We start from the raw sequence: 14343 nt of genomic DNA on the forward strand, positions 1-14343 counted from the left end.
GGGCCGGCACCTTCTTCATGATCTTAGAATCTTCCAGTGCCGATGTCCATAGAGGTTGCCAGAAAGGATAAACGTTCATAACAGCATTTTCATAGTAAAAAAAATAATTGCAAATAACCTAAAATGCTTAGGAATCAAGGACGACCTGAATACTTCACAGGCACAGTTATAATCACAGCAGCTGACACTCATGAAGTACCTTCTACGTGCTAGACGCTGTTTTAACAACTTTACATGCCTCATCTCATTTAATACTTGCACAACTTCTCTGCTGTAGGCTCCTATTTTATCCTCATTTTACAGGTGTGGCTCAGAGAGGTTAAGAATTTGTTTAATGTCACACAGCTAGTTTAGTGATAGGGCCCGAGTTTGCAATCACCATGCTAGTCTAGGATTACTTGGAGGGTTAGGTATCCTTTAAAAGGCGACAGCATAAACACTGGACTGCATCAGGATGTATCTGCGAAGATATTTACTAAAAGAAGTTAAATGAAAGAGGCTTAATATACGCACGCTGATCAAATCCCTGTGAAAACATGTGGATGTGTCGGACATGATGATCAGGGTGAGGAAGTGGGGTTTCTCATCTCTTTGAGGCTTCCTTTCTCTGCAAAGCTGTGTATAATTTTTTTTTAAGATATCTACCTATGCGTTTTATGCCCCTGAGGATGGGCAACCTACTCTCTAATTTGATACGTGAATCCTTGCTGAGATGTTCGGGCATGAGACTGGCCTCAGTTCTGCTCCTTCCCAGCAAAGGCATTTTACAGGGATCTTCTGAAACAAAGCCTTGGCTGAAGGCTGGCTTTGGGGTGTGCGATTGGCTCTGGGGAGTCCTCAGAGATGGAGGAAAGGGCTTCCGGGTGACGGGGATGGGGGATCCTTGTGAAGTGTCACAGAAGTGTCAACTCAGTTACAAAAGCTACTTTCCCGCCCCCTCTGCTCTGTGTTATCCTCCCAGCCCTCAAGTGCCCCGGGTGCTTTAAGAAGGGGTGGAGACAGGAAAGCCGAGGTCGCTAGTGTTGAACTGAGGCAACTCTGGATGGGCAGACAGGAGTCCTTGGGGAGGGGCGGTAGGAGCAGAAGGCTCACCAGGGAGTGAGTCCAGGTCAGGCAGGTACACACTGCTCTGTCCAGCTCTGGCCTGATTTCCTTCCTCTGGCCTGAAGAGCTTCCCAGAAGCAGAAGCGATCTGAAAATTCCCCCTGAGCTGGAGTCAGCCTAGGAAATACTGAAGGAAATAATGCCAAATGCCAGGTGGAGAGGAAAGAGAAGACAGGAGGCGTGGGCAGGAGGGCAGGGAGTGGATAACACCCATAGGTGCAGCCTGCATAGGAGTGGGGGTGTGACTGGGGGAGGGGGTGTGGAAATTCTGCTGCCTGAAGTTGATCATATTTATGCCAAAGAAGCCTGGTGAATGGGAGCACCATTGCCAGCTTCAAACACTTAGGTAGACACTCATGAGAAAAGAGACGGAATGTGCTCTGTCTAGAGCCTTGCTGCTCTAAGAGTGGTCCAAGCAGCATCCGCTGGGTGCTCAGAGACACAGAATCCCAGAGCCCTCCAAGATGCAGCGAATCCAAACGTGCGCCTGAACAGGATCTCCAGGTGACCTGCGAGCACGTGAAACCTGAGAGGTATGGCTCTGGGGCAACTCCACTTGCACTGTCGTTCAGAGACCAGTGCCCATCTCTGCACTGTTTGCTGATGGTCTCCCACAGGATAAGGACAGAAACTGAGAGTGTTGGGAAGCTTTTAAAGTCATCTGACAACTGCAGTGACACCCAACCTCCTGGTCGGTGGACCACACGCTGCCCGTCTTTAACGCTGCAGACGTGGCATGAGCCGAGTACTCAGCACGCCCAGCAGGGCTCAGAGGCGCCAGGAGGGCTCGCTAAAGTGCAGCCAGCTGAGCCCATCCCCAGACTGTCTGAGTCATTAGTTTGGGGGCGGGGCCTGGGAATCTGCATTTCCAACACACTGCCAGAAGACGCTGATGCTGCTAGTCCTGGGGTCGCAAGCTGAGAATCACAGCACAGACTGGAAGACAGGCCCCAACCAGTGGCTAAGAGTTACAAGACCCAGATTCCTGCTTAATAGAAGGAAGAATGTTCTAACAGTGGGCGTTGTGTAGCCCAGAAACAGGTGAGCTTTCCCTTTACAAAATGCGTTCAGTCCTTGCCTCCCTCAGACCTCACAACAGCCCTGAGACAGAGCAATAGCAAGTTGTTACATGATTGTTTCTATTTTTTTAAAGCACCTTATTTTTAGTTTTTTTCTCTCCTTAACAGAGGCACTGGGGGTTGAACCCAGGACCTCATGCACGCCAAGCACGCGCTCTACCCCTGAGCTATACCCCTCACCCCGCTATCGTTTCTGTTTTTACAGATGAGGAAACTGACTTGTCCAAGGTCAAATGGCAGAACAGGTCCACACACTCAATAGCTCAGATGGAGCCTGAAGGGCCTCCCTTCAGGTGATGCTGAAGGGATTCTGGCACTGGGTGGGAATTTGGGTCTGACGGTTTTAAGGCCCCTTCAACCTTAAAGAAACTGGAGCCTCTTTCATGAATTCCAGCCATTAGGCTTCACTGGCGCTCAGGCAGATTTATGACCCCACTACCCTTCTGCCCCAGAGGTGAAGCTCTCCTTCCACTGGGAGTCAGGCTCTGGGCCAAAGAACTCAACTATCTTAAGCCTCAGACCCTAGAAGGGGTGCTGTGGTGGTGGCTGACAGCTCTCAGCCAGGTCCCTCCCCAGGTATTGCCCTCCACCCAAGAAAGCCACCTCACCCAGGATCATGCCCCCGTCCCCAGGGCAGTCTGCACGCAAAGACCAGGCAGAGAGGGTAGCAGGGATGATCCCCTTGCCCAAAGCAAGATAACACAGGAGAGCCATCTCAAGTCCACAGTCCAACCCCCACCCCCGCCCCAAGCCCATGGGATCGACGGAGACCCCTGTTGTGACTGCATCACAATTCACGACTTCTCCCATGACCAACCCGCTGCCTTTATTCCCCTGTGGGTTGTTCAGGAGACCCAGAGAGACAGAGTTCACAGCTCCCAGTGTATGAGCTATACGGTCTTGGGCACAGCAAACCTGTTTTCCCACCTGTGAAATGAAAATAATAAAGTCAATTTCATAGGACTGTAGTGGGAATTAAGAGACAGTTCATGGGACATGATTAAAAAGCCCAGGCTCACCTTCAGCACTCAATTAACAGCAGTAGCATCACCGTCGTCATCATCTCGGAGGCTGATCATTCCTCAGGAATCACCAAATACTCTCAGGTGCAGCCGAGTCAGTGTCAGAGTGCTTCAGTCCTCCAAGTGTGGTCTGTGGACCTCTGGGTCTTGAAGTCCCTTTCAGAGGGTTTGCCAGGCCACAGCTATTTTCACTGTAATTCCAAGATATCATTTCTCTTTTTCGCTGTGTTGACATTGGTACTCACAGTACAAAAGCAGTGGTACCAATCTATCTAGTGGGGCTAGAGAGCAAGGAGGACTGTCGTCCACACTTCTACACCGATGCTGCTACTTCTGGCCAAGCCTCTGATGAACAGCTTTGGAGTCAATGTGAATGTACCTGCTGCACTGAGGGCCTGGGGCTCTGTACCTTGGCTTTCTGGAATCCTCCATTTCCTCCCCCACTCCAAAAAGCAAGCCCATGAGGCACCTCCCCAAAGCATCACATCTCTCGCAAGCTTACAAACACTTGTTTTTCCACTCAGCCTCCCTAGGCTGGTGTAAATGATCTGTGGTCCACCCACTGCCTCCAGCACTATAGAGCCCAGAGAGGGCGAGACACGCACCTGCTCTCCTCATGATGGTAAATGGCTACTGTAACCCATGGGGGGCGCTCCAGGGCCCTGGAGAGAAACAGTGCAACAAAGATGGTGGTGAGACACTTAAGTCAGGATCCCGTATTTCTTGGCTGTAGACACTTATGGGAGTGAAATAGCTAAGGAAGAAATAATTCCCAACTTACCCAAACTCTTACAGAGAACAAACCAACCAAAAAACTGCACCCCAGCTCAGTTGATGAAGCCAATGTATATAAATGTTGATATCAAGACAAAAGTTACATGTAAATCTCAATCATGAATATGAGCACAAATGCAAAAAAATTCCAAAAAGTTACACTAGCAAACTGAATCCAGGAATATATAACAAAGATAATATATCCTGCGAAAAGACCAGGTTTATTCCAGGATGGTAAATGGGACTGAACGTTATAAGAATCAATTAGTGGTAACATTCTACATACACAGATTGAAGGAGAAAAATCATGTGATCATTTCAATGGGTGCAGAAAAGAAATGTTTGATAAAATTCAATACCTGTTTACCATTTTAAGTGTGTACCTCCATTTGCTATTAAAAAAAGAAATGCTCCTTCTTAAACTAGGAATAAAAGGGAAATTCCATGATCACACAGAGTCTTTGCCAAAAAAGCTTGTAAAAAACATCAGCCTTAATGGTAAAATGTTGAAAGCTTTTTCTTTGAGATCAGGAATAAGACATGGGTCCCCTCCATCATTATTTTTATTAATCAGAGTACTAGAATTTCTGCCTAATATAACACAGCAGGAGAAAGATACAAAAAAATACAAGGGTCAGGAAGGAGGAAACAAAACTGTCATTATTTGTCGATTGTATTCATCAAATTTTCTAAGAAATCTACATATACAAATATCACAACTAACAATAATTCTTATTTATTATTAATAGGGGTTTAGCGTGGTAGCTGTTTTCAAAAATAAAAATACACTAAATGCAATGAGGTATCCTGGATTGGATCCTGGAACAACAACAAAAAAAAGGACACTATTGGAAAAACTGGTGAAATCCAAATAAAGTCTGGAGTTTAAACAGTAATGCCCTAGTGTTGGTTTCTTAGTTTTGATGGGTGTGCTGTGGTTACGTCAGATGTCAGCACCAGGGAGAACTGGGCGAGGGGGATATCGGAACTCTGTGCTGTCTCTGCAACGCTTCTGTAAATCTAAAATTAATCCAAAATTAAAAGTTTATTTATAAAAAATTAGAAACCAAAAAGCACAAATAAATTGGACTTGTATATTCCAGCACGAAATGGGTAGACAATGGTTTTTTAAATTATACTATTTATAATTGAATTTTTTCAAATCAATTTCCTAGCAGCAAATAAAACAGAGCACCTACAAGACAACTACAGAAAAAAATGATAGAATGATTAAATTTTAAATTATTAAGAGCTGGTTTAAAAAATCCTGAAACAAAGATAGAGCACGTTCATTGATTAGAAGACACTACAGAATAAGGGTGTCATTTCCTCCCAGATCAATTTATAGATTTGGTACGATCCAAATTAAACGTTTCCACCGCCTTTTTCTTCTTTCCTTCCTTCCTTCCTCCCACACACTTCCTCCTCTCTCTTTTTTCTCTGTCTCAGTAGCAGTTAAAAAGTTAATCTCACATTTTATAAGGAAATGTAACAGACCAAGAATAACTAAGGCATCCTTGAAAAACAAGGTGGAAAGATTTGCTTGCTTTACCAAAAGGGACCCACGGGGCATAGGAAAGAATGGATTTTTGTTGTTTGTTTTTTTTCCCAATAGAAGCAGTTTAGTTTTAACAAGTAGGATGCTACAGAAAATAGCTAAGATTTGAGTGCTCCCACTTGCCAGGCACCGCTCTTAACTTTTTTTGTATATGTACTCACTCAATCTCCACAATGTTCCAAGGACATAGCTACTGTTCTTGCCCCGTTTACCATCATTAGGAATGCCAGCGAGAACAAGGCACGGCCAAGGCCCACAGAGGAATCCCTGGTCCCCAGAGGACTCTGGCTGCCAACAGCCTCCAGAGAGATGTGGGCACACACCGAGCTCCCTATCTGAGCGGACCTGCCCTACACAGGTTATCTCCAGAGCAGGACCCAGGATACCACGTGGGACCTCTAAGGGCTTGTTTCAGGCTCAAATTAGCCCCTGGCACTTACTCACAAAGCTCTGGAAAGTGTGTGTGGGGTGGGGGGTTGAGGGGAAGGGAGCAGGGAACTGAGATGCAGACAAAAACTTCCTAGTAAATTAGGATTCCTACTGGTGCCAAGAACTGGGAATTCCCAGAATATTTCCTTTTGTTTTTTCCTCTTTAGCCTCTGTGCCCTTCAAAAGACCCCTGGCATCTAAAGAAAGCTTCTATAATTCTGCTTCCAAACGTTATGTAAATCACCCCCACCCCTTCTTTGGAGGACCAGGGAGGAACTGAGTAGGGAAGGGGTGAGCGCTGCCCTGGCCAGGCAGAGTCTAGACGGCAGCGCAGTGCGGGTAGGGGCCCAGGGAACTATTACAACGTCTCCCCATAAAAAAATGCAAGCCTTGGGGGCCGGGGGCAAGTGATGCCCAGATCACCCAACTCATGTCATCAGCTATGAGAACTTCTGGGGAGGAGGGACCACTTGGACTTGCATGTTTCCAGGCTGGCCTCGGACAGTTAAGCCAGGGGCACACCACCGCGGGAGGCTTCCTCACCACTGCCCAGGGCGGGCAGAGGACGGGGGCAGCTAAGAGGTCTGGGACTTGATTGTAACGTTTGTCCTTAGACTTCATCCTGTATGAAAAATGTCGGTTGCCCTTGAAACTAAGGATCCAGGGGAAATGGTACGCACCAAAGAATGTGTGCTCTTCCCTTGCCAGACAACCCCCCAGAGTTAATAATAACACTACTACTAATAATAACAACAACTATTATTTATATTTATTGAGTGCTTGCTATGTCCTACACACCTTTTAAGCTTTCACACCCCCTTGAGCCCCATGAGGGCAGGACTACTGTGCCCATTTTGTAGACTTAGAAACAGGTTCAAATTTGCCCGAAGTCACCCTGGAGCCTGGATGTGACCCTAGGGGTGACTCCAGAGCCTACACTCTCCTGCACTTCGGTACATGGCTCCTTGAATAGAAGGCAGGCAGAAAATCCCAGCCTGGCGTTCTCCACAGGCCCTTTAGTCACTCTCCAGACTTTGCCTGAGCCACTCTGTAGGACCTTGGGGTCACGGGGGCGGGGGGCTCCCTCGGGGCAGCTGTGGTCCAGCATTTGCTAGGTCTCTGTCTTACCCAGAGGCCCTCGGGGCAGGTTCTCAGGGCTGCAGTCAGTGCCAGCTTCTCCCTGATGCATCCACCCCCTCACCATGGTGGGCTCTGGGACCCCACTGCAGGGGCGAGATGCCCTGTTGATCCAGCAGGGATGTGCTGGTTCACAGAAAGTCACGTGCTGTGACTCAGGCACACAGTGACATCCCAGACTTCCTACCTCCAGACCTGACTACGTCGTGTTCCCTCGGGGGCAGTTCTAGCCCTCTGGTCAGGAGGTGCAAGGTGTGAAACAGACACTGACCATCATCCTGCATTTGGGGTTAGAGAATGCCTTCTGACGCCCAATCACTCACACACACACACACACACACACACACACACACACACACACACACACGCTCCAGAGCTCCTTACTTCCTGTGAACCACAATGGCTTTCCTTATCCCACAGAAGAACAAAGCCATTTTCAGCCTTAGCCTGTACAATCATTGCCAGCCTATTTCCAGGCACTTGTGAGAATCCTTTTCATTACCGCCGACTCCTCTTTCTGCCCTGCCAGTGTGTTGAGGCTTTTCCGTAACCGCCTTTCCCTCTGCCCGCAGCTTGGATGTATGCCCCTCAGACCCCCGCCGCTTTTTCTGCCTCGCTCGCCCCTCTCTCATGCTGCCTTTCATGGCTAAGACTGATCTCTGCCCAGCAGGTTTTGTGACGCTTCCTGCCACAAGTCTTTCATCGCCAGCCTGTCTCATCTGTGGTATGTTAATAGGAGCGCCCTGTGGGAGGATTCGCCCCTTCTCGCCCCTTAGCCCTGGAAAGTTCTTTTCTGGTGCACCAGGCCTGCCCAATTTCTGTCAGTATCGGTCCGCCGATTTATTTTCTTCTTTGTTGACTTTACCCTCCCTGGGACCAGACTGTCAACTCTGTGAGGACAGGCACCCATCCTGTCATGTTCGAGACCACATCCCTGGCACCTGGGATAGTGCCAAGCACACAGCAGCGGCTCAGAAAATATCTGCATAATTTGCTAAACCCACCAACCAGACATCCTTAACTGTTCAAGTCATATCACAACATAAATGCACCTGTGAGGCAAAATATAATGGAGCGGTTGAGAGAGCAGGATGTACAAACTATTGTATATAAAAGACATGAACAATAAGGTCCTACTGTACAGTTCAAGGCACTATATTCATTATCTTGTCATAACCTATAATGAAAAAGAACATATACATGTATTACTGAATCACTATGCTGCACACCAGAAACTAACACAAATTGCAAATCAACTAGACTTCAATTTACAAAAGAGAGACGGGAGCAGGATGTGAATGCTGGCTCCACAAAAAAAAAAAAAAAAAAAGAAAAAGAAAGAAAGAAAGAAAATAAACAAATGGGGTTATCAGCAGTACCTACTTCAGGGTTACCGAGAAGAGCAAATGAGTCAATACTTGTAAATCATCTAGAACTGGCTCTGCCATGAAGCGAACATTCAGTAAATGCTAATGGCAACTGTCATTATTCACCCTACAAACTCAGCGTGTACTAGGAGCAAAAAGATGGAAAGGACGTTATCCTGGCATGTAAGGCAGCCAGACAAGGTGCTATGGGAAAGGAATGAGAGGTTGCAGGGTGCCTGGGACCAAAGCAACTATTCCTGCCTGGGGGCACTGGGAAAGGCCAAGCTGGGTCTTCAGGGCTGACCAAGAGATGGCCGTGTGAGACGTGGGAAGGGGCCTCGCAGGCATGTGACTGAGGCGTGGGGAGGGAGGCAGAGATGAGGCGGGAAGGGTCCTTTCAGACCTGACTGCTAGAGACTAAGTAGATTATACTTAGTGTACAATTAAAATAAAATACAAGCTATCTACACAGGTTATTCAAAACTCTGTCATGAAAATACCCCTCAGCTAGGTTCTCCCTTTCCTAATCTAAAGGTCCAAAAGAATTTCCTCTTGTATTTTTTTTAAATTCGGGAGGAGAGGTAATTAGTCTTTTTTTTTTTTTTAATGGAGGCGCTGGGGAGTGAACCCAGAACCTCGTGCACGCTAAGCACATGCTCTACCACTGAGCTACACCCTCCCCCCTAGAATTTCCTCTTTTCAAAAGCATAGAATGTCACAAGGGAATAGTCAATGTTTCCAACCCTATTCCCTAAAGCTGGTGCCTTTTCAACTATCTTTAAGGTAATTATAAATAAGCTTAAGACAATTATTAAAAAGACCTTAGAGGAAGCAGAGTGAAATCTATAATCAAACCATATGATCAGATCATAAGCAGTTTTCAATTTGCCAAACCTTTAGCCTTTCAAACTAATAACAGCCTCTTCGGCACCATCTCAATAATTCACTCATTCAACAGATATTTAATGAACACCTATTATGTGCTCGGCACTGTTCTGGACCTTAGGAACAAAAGAGCCAGAAATCCATACCCTCGTGGAGCTTGATTCCAGGGGAAGATCATTTTTAACTTGCTACTGACAGAGATATACGTGGGGTTTGCAACAACAATATTTTGGAATTCCTTTAAAGGATTTAATGCATTAAAACTCAAGTTGAGAGGTATTTGGTGTGTGTGAGAAATTAGGAAAACTCAACTGGGAAGATGGCCAGAGGAGTCTTTTTTGTTGATTGGGGCTGCTGGCTTCTCATATCTTGTTTTTTCCCAAGGTCAATATCTAAGACCCGTAATCCACCTTATTCCTCACCATGGTCCTTTAACTAAACGCGGGCAGACCACACCATTTAGAAATATGTTCAGCTGCAAGTATCAGAGAGCTCAACTACAAAGTTTTAAACAATGCGGACATCTGCTGGAAGAAGGCTCACTGTTTGGCAGCTCAGCTGTATCATCCTGGCTCTTTTTTTATATTTCTGTTCTTCCATTCTTAGTGTGTTGACTTTTCTTTCACATACTCGTAGCATTGTGATCCCAAGAAGGCTGCCCTAGCGCTAGACATCAATTCTGCATCCAAGATGGGGAAAAACAGGGGAAGATGACATCAGTGAGCGTTCAACTCATCTCTTATTTAAGGAAGAAAAATTTTCCCAGAAGCCCCAAGTAGACGTCTTCTTCTCATTGGCCCAAACCAGGTCCCATGGCCACATATGACTCAAGGGAGTCTGGGAAAATCTGTACTTGGTTTTTCAGGTCCTGTAATTGGAGGCAGCAAGAGCAAAAAGGGCGGCCAGAAATGGCTTGTATAGGCAAACAACCATGTCTGCCAGAATAGCCAGAGAAACCACAAGACACCAGACTGAAGGTTGCTCAAGCCATTTTAGGCTGGGAAATTTTTACAAACAGAAAAAAAAAGGCACATTTCAGATTGAGTCCAAATATTTTGACTTAGACCAGAGCTAGGTCCATCTTAGGGAAAACCCTAGGCTGGAAAGCCCCTCTGCTGAAGGAAAAGCCCCTGTGTCCAGAGGTAGGGCACAGCTGGAAACTCTGCACCAGGAACGTGGATGATGGGTTATACTGGGGAGTCAGCAGAAATTGATACTATGCTAATAATGTGGCTTCGTCAGTAGTCAGGGATCAAAAGCTAGAGGAGGGGGCATCTCCCATCTCATGTTGATCACGTAAGCCCATCGATCTTGAACATGATTGTGTCAGGAATAAGGATGGGACTGAGGGAACCAAGTCCACTTTCCCATCAAGAATATCCTTTTTCCTGACCAGCTGAACTGTACCCTTTACCCAAGTTATGTAAATACTTGCTACCACCATTATGAGTCCAAAGGTCTCATTTATGCTGATTCATGGGGCTTTGGGCGTCCACACACTGGGAAGTTGGGAAGTGACAATTCAGTCAAAACAGAAGTTTGGCGTGATACAGTAAAAAGGAAAAGAAAAAACCCAAACAAAGTTTCATGTGTGTCTCTGTACATGTGTTTGTGAGAAAACACACCCACATACAATGTTAAAAGGCCACACTGCCCTGATTACACCCTAAGTCCAGGCCTGTCCTTGTAGCTCTGACCACATTCAAATGTCTTAATTCAATAAGGGATTTTGGATAGCCACAATGTCTTTCTTTCGTCCGGACGACCTAAACCAAGTTACTTTGGGAAGAGAGTAGAATTCATTATCATGCTGCCATGATTGGAGACATTTTCAGAAAAGTGAGCGTCACCCAGATTTATCCATCTCTTCATCTATTCAGCCATCCACCCATCCATCCAGCCACCTATCCACCTATCTATTTATCCACCCATCGCACCCTCACCCATTCATCCATCCACCTATCCATCCATCAACAAACGCCCATTCATTTCCTTCACTATCCTCTTGTCTTCCCTGCCTCACAGAGATGCACTGTCACCCTCTTAGTCTTCACTCTTCACGGGGGATGCCTTTCTCCCTTCTCCATTTCGTGAAAACCCACCGATCCTTAAAATCCAGGTTCAGCTCTTTTGGAAGGTGCTTCCTGGTGCTCCACTGTAAGCCCACGGTGTCAGCTTCCATGTTAATTCTTATGGTATTTATGTTTTGCACCCCCTTTTATTATGTAATAAATCCCAGCCTTCAACATCTCTTCACTCCTGTATTGCATTGCTCTTGTCTCTTGTGATTGAAACATTCTGTATTATTTTTTATCTCCCCAAGTAAATTGTAAACTCTGTGAGGAGAGAGACTATGGGTTTCACTTCTTTGCCACCTCCCTCTACAGCTGGCCTTTTGCATAACAGTATGCAAATTGTAGGCACTCAACAAATATACGTTGATTGGGTGCAGTTTCATCTGTGGAGTGGGGATAATATTGGTGTTATGGGAATTCTGTGAGGATTAACTGAGACAGTGTACGTTAAAGACTCTTCTTACACTGCAGAGTCCTAAAGACATTATTGATAATATTGCTTTACTTTAATAAAAACAGTAAGAGGCACTTATGTTTTTGCTCCTTTGCTAGAATAAGAATTCCAAACCTAAAAAAAAAAAAAGAAAGAAAAAAAAAAGACACTAATGAACTTATCTACAAAACAGAAATAGACTCACAGACATAAAAAACAAACTTACAGTTACCAAGGGGAAAGAGGGTAGGAAGGGGTAACTTGGGAGTTTAAGATCTGCAAATATTAACTACTATATATAAAATAGATTTTTAAAAAATTTCTTCCATATAGCACAGGGAACTATATTCCATATCTTGTAATAATCAATGATGAAAAAGAGTATGAGAATGAGCATATGTATATATATGTGTGTGTGACTGAAACATTATGCTGGCCAGCAGAAATTGACACATTGTAACTGACTATACTTCTATTTAGAAAAAAAGAATTCCATGAAGGCTGGGACAATGTTCCATCCACCATCCAGTACCCTAATGATGCTGTAAGTACTAATGAAATGTTTGTTGAGTATATCCTTGTTCATTCAGACTGCAGATAACCTAGCATATAGCTATTAACTCTTATTATTTTTATAATTGGATTAGAAAACATGTCAAGCGGTTTTCGGCTGCCCAAACAAAGCAGAGTCGTGCAGTAACTAGAGAAGTAGGAAACTCTGGCTCCTCCTCTCCTAGCCTCCTGTGAAGCTCAGGCATGGCTGGTAACCTAGACTCTGTCAATCAGAGGCACAGGTTTCTAGGCTTTGAATATGGGGAAGGAGGGGAACTGAAGGTGAGAAAGAGGAATGAGGTGGGGTTAGGGGGCGGGCGGTAAGACAGTGGCAACGTTACAGCTTCGGTGTCTGGTGTCCAGGCTAGACAGTCAGCAATGCAAGCGCTGCTCTCTGGAATTCAGTGGTGCTGCCAGCAGGGTTTTTTGTTTTGTTTTGTGCTGAACCAGTTCTATGGCATGATTTTTGTTTTTCTCTGACTGCAAATCCCTGCTTTGTCTCTGCCTATTTGCTTTGCCTCGTTATATGATCTTTCTGAGAATTCTGTGAACCACCCAATAGCCTCCAAATTACGTTTCTCCTGCTTCAGTAATTTTCTGTGCTTATAACGAAGAATCCTGACTACTTAAGTGTCTAGCCTGATGCCTGGCGTGAGTGAGAATTTTGTATTGGTTCTTTTCTCTTTTGGGCTCCTTATCCTCCAATTCTTTCCTTCCACTCAAGTTTCACTCTAACTACATGATGCTCTGATCAGTGGGAGGAAAACCTCTCTCATGTAAAGAAAGCATGGAGCCACTCCATTCTATAATCATCTGCTCCACTAGATCCCATGGAAGATCATTCCACAGGCTAATAAACTTGGGGTGGAGGGGTGAGCAGCAGGGAATTTCTAAAATTGCCCTTTATTTTTAAGATAAAAGGAGTTTTGACAGCAAACATAAACTTGTTCACTAAACCCCAAAACATGGTAATAGGGGACATCTGTGAATGCCTAGCAGGATCTGGGGACCAAGAAACAGAGTGCTCATTTATATGGTAATGATCTTTTGGACTTCATAAGCTGGTGGACCTGATTAAGTACCCAGAAGAGGTAGAGCATACCAAAATGTTTGGGTTCATGAAAGGTTTGTTTAACTCATGGGTAACAGAACCATACTGGATGGTAAAGAGGGCCCTGGGGAGTTCTAAGAAGTATATTCTTAATATTCTTGGATGAAAATTTCCAGTGGCTTCTGCAGAACGCCCGCAGTATGACTCAGAGACAGAATGTTGGGCTCACTGGGTTACTGAGGGCCCACAGAACTCATTCAGTCCACAGCCCCACCCCAAACATAGCAGCCTAAACAGACAATTATCAGTCATTGGCTATTCAGCCTCTGCTTAAAGTCCTTCAATGATGAAGCACATGGTTAGCCCAGTAAAATGATGTATTGATATTGGTTATTTTGTCCCTAGGATTCACGCTCCCTTATTACAGAACAGCACTCTCTGGGTCACATTCTCCTTCCCGCTCTCTCTCTGAGATGATCTCTTGTCCATTGTGTGACACCTTAGGAGGACTGTCAATGAAGGCATCTTGCCTTCCCTGAGCCAAGCCAGGCTTATCCGACTCTAACTCCACGAATTCTAGATCTTGAGTGCAGTGATGCCAAACCTCTAAGGTGGAGTCGGGAGCTAATTTATTTTAACAGTAGCCACTCTGTTGAGTTCCTTCCATCTAGAATCCCAGACATTTCCCACTTCCTCCATTCTTCCAAGCCTGCTCCCCAGACTTATCTCTGAGACATCCCAACCTCCATTATTTTTTTTTCCTGCACATGTGTTAAGGAGTTTGTTTCTATTGTTTGTAACCAAAGAATCCTGATTCAACTCATGGTGGCAACAGTAACATCCCTTGCTGTTAGAAAGCTCTTCCTTAGAGCAAACT

General features: G+C 45.3%; 1 long non-coding RNA gene across 1 annotated transcript in view; it reads right to left on the reverse strand.

Annotated features, from left to right (window-relative positions):
- Nucleotides 1-2988: 2988 nt before the first annotated feature.
- The window catches only part of LOC123619926 (uncharacterized), a 58437-nt gene continuing 47082 nt past the window's right edge, over nt 2989-14343 (reverse strand). Inside the window, exons 4-6 of the long non-coding RNA XR_012499362.1 lie at nt 3811-3867; nt 3203-3396; nt 2989-3110 (exon numbers count right to left, since the gene is read on the reverse strand). This is a non-coding gene — a long non-coding RNA (uncharacterized LOC123619926). The remainder of the gene's footprint in view (nt 3111-3202; nt 3397-3810; nt 3868-14343) is intronic.

Source organism: Camelus bactrianus, chromosome 16 (genome assembly GCF_048773025.1).
Source record: "Camelus bactrianus isolate YW-2024 breed Bactrian camel chromosome 16, ASM4877302v1, whole genome shotgun sequence".
NCBI classification, from domain to species: Eukaryota; Metazoa; Chordata; class Mammalia; order Artiodactyla; family Camelidae; genus Camelus; species Camelus bactrianus.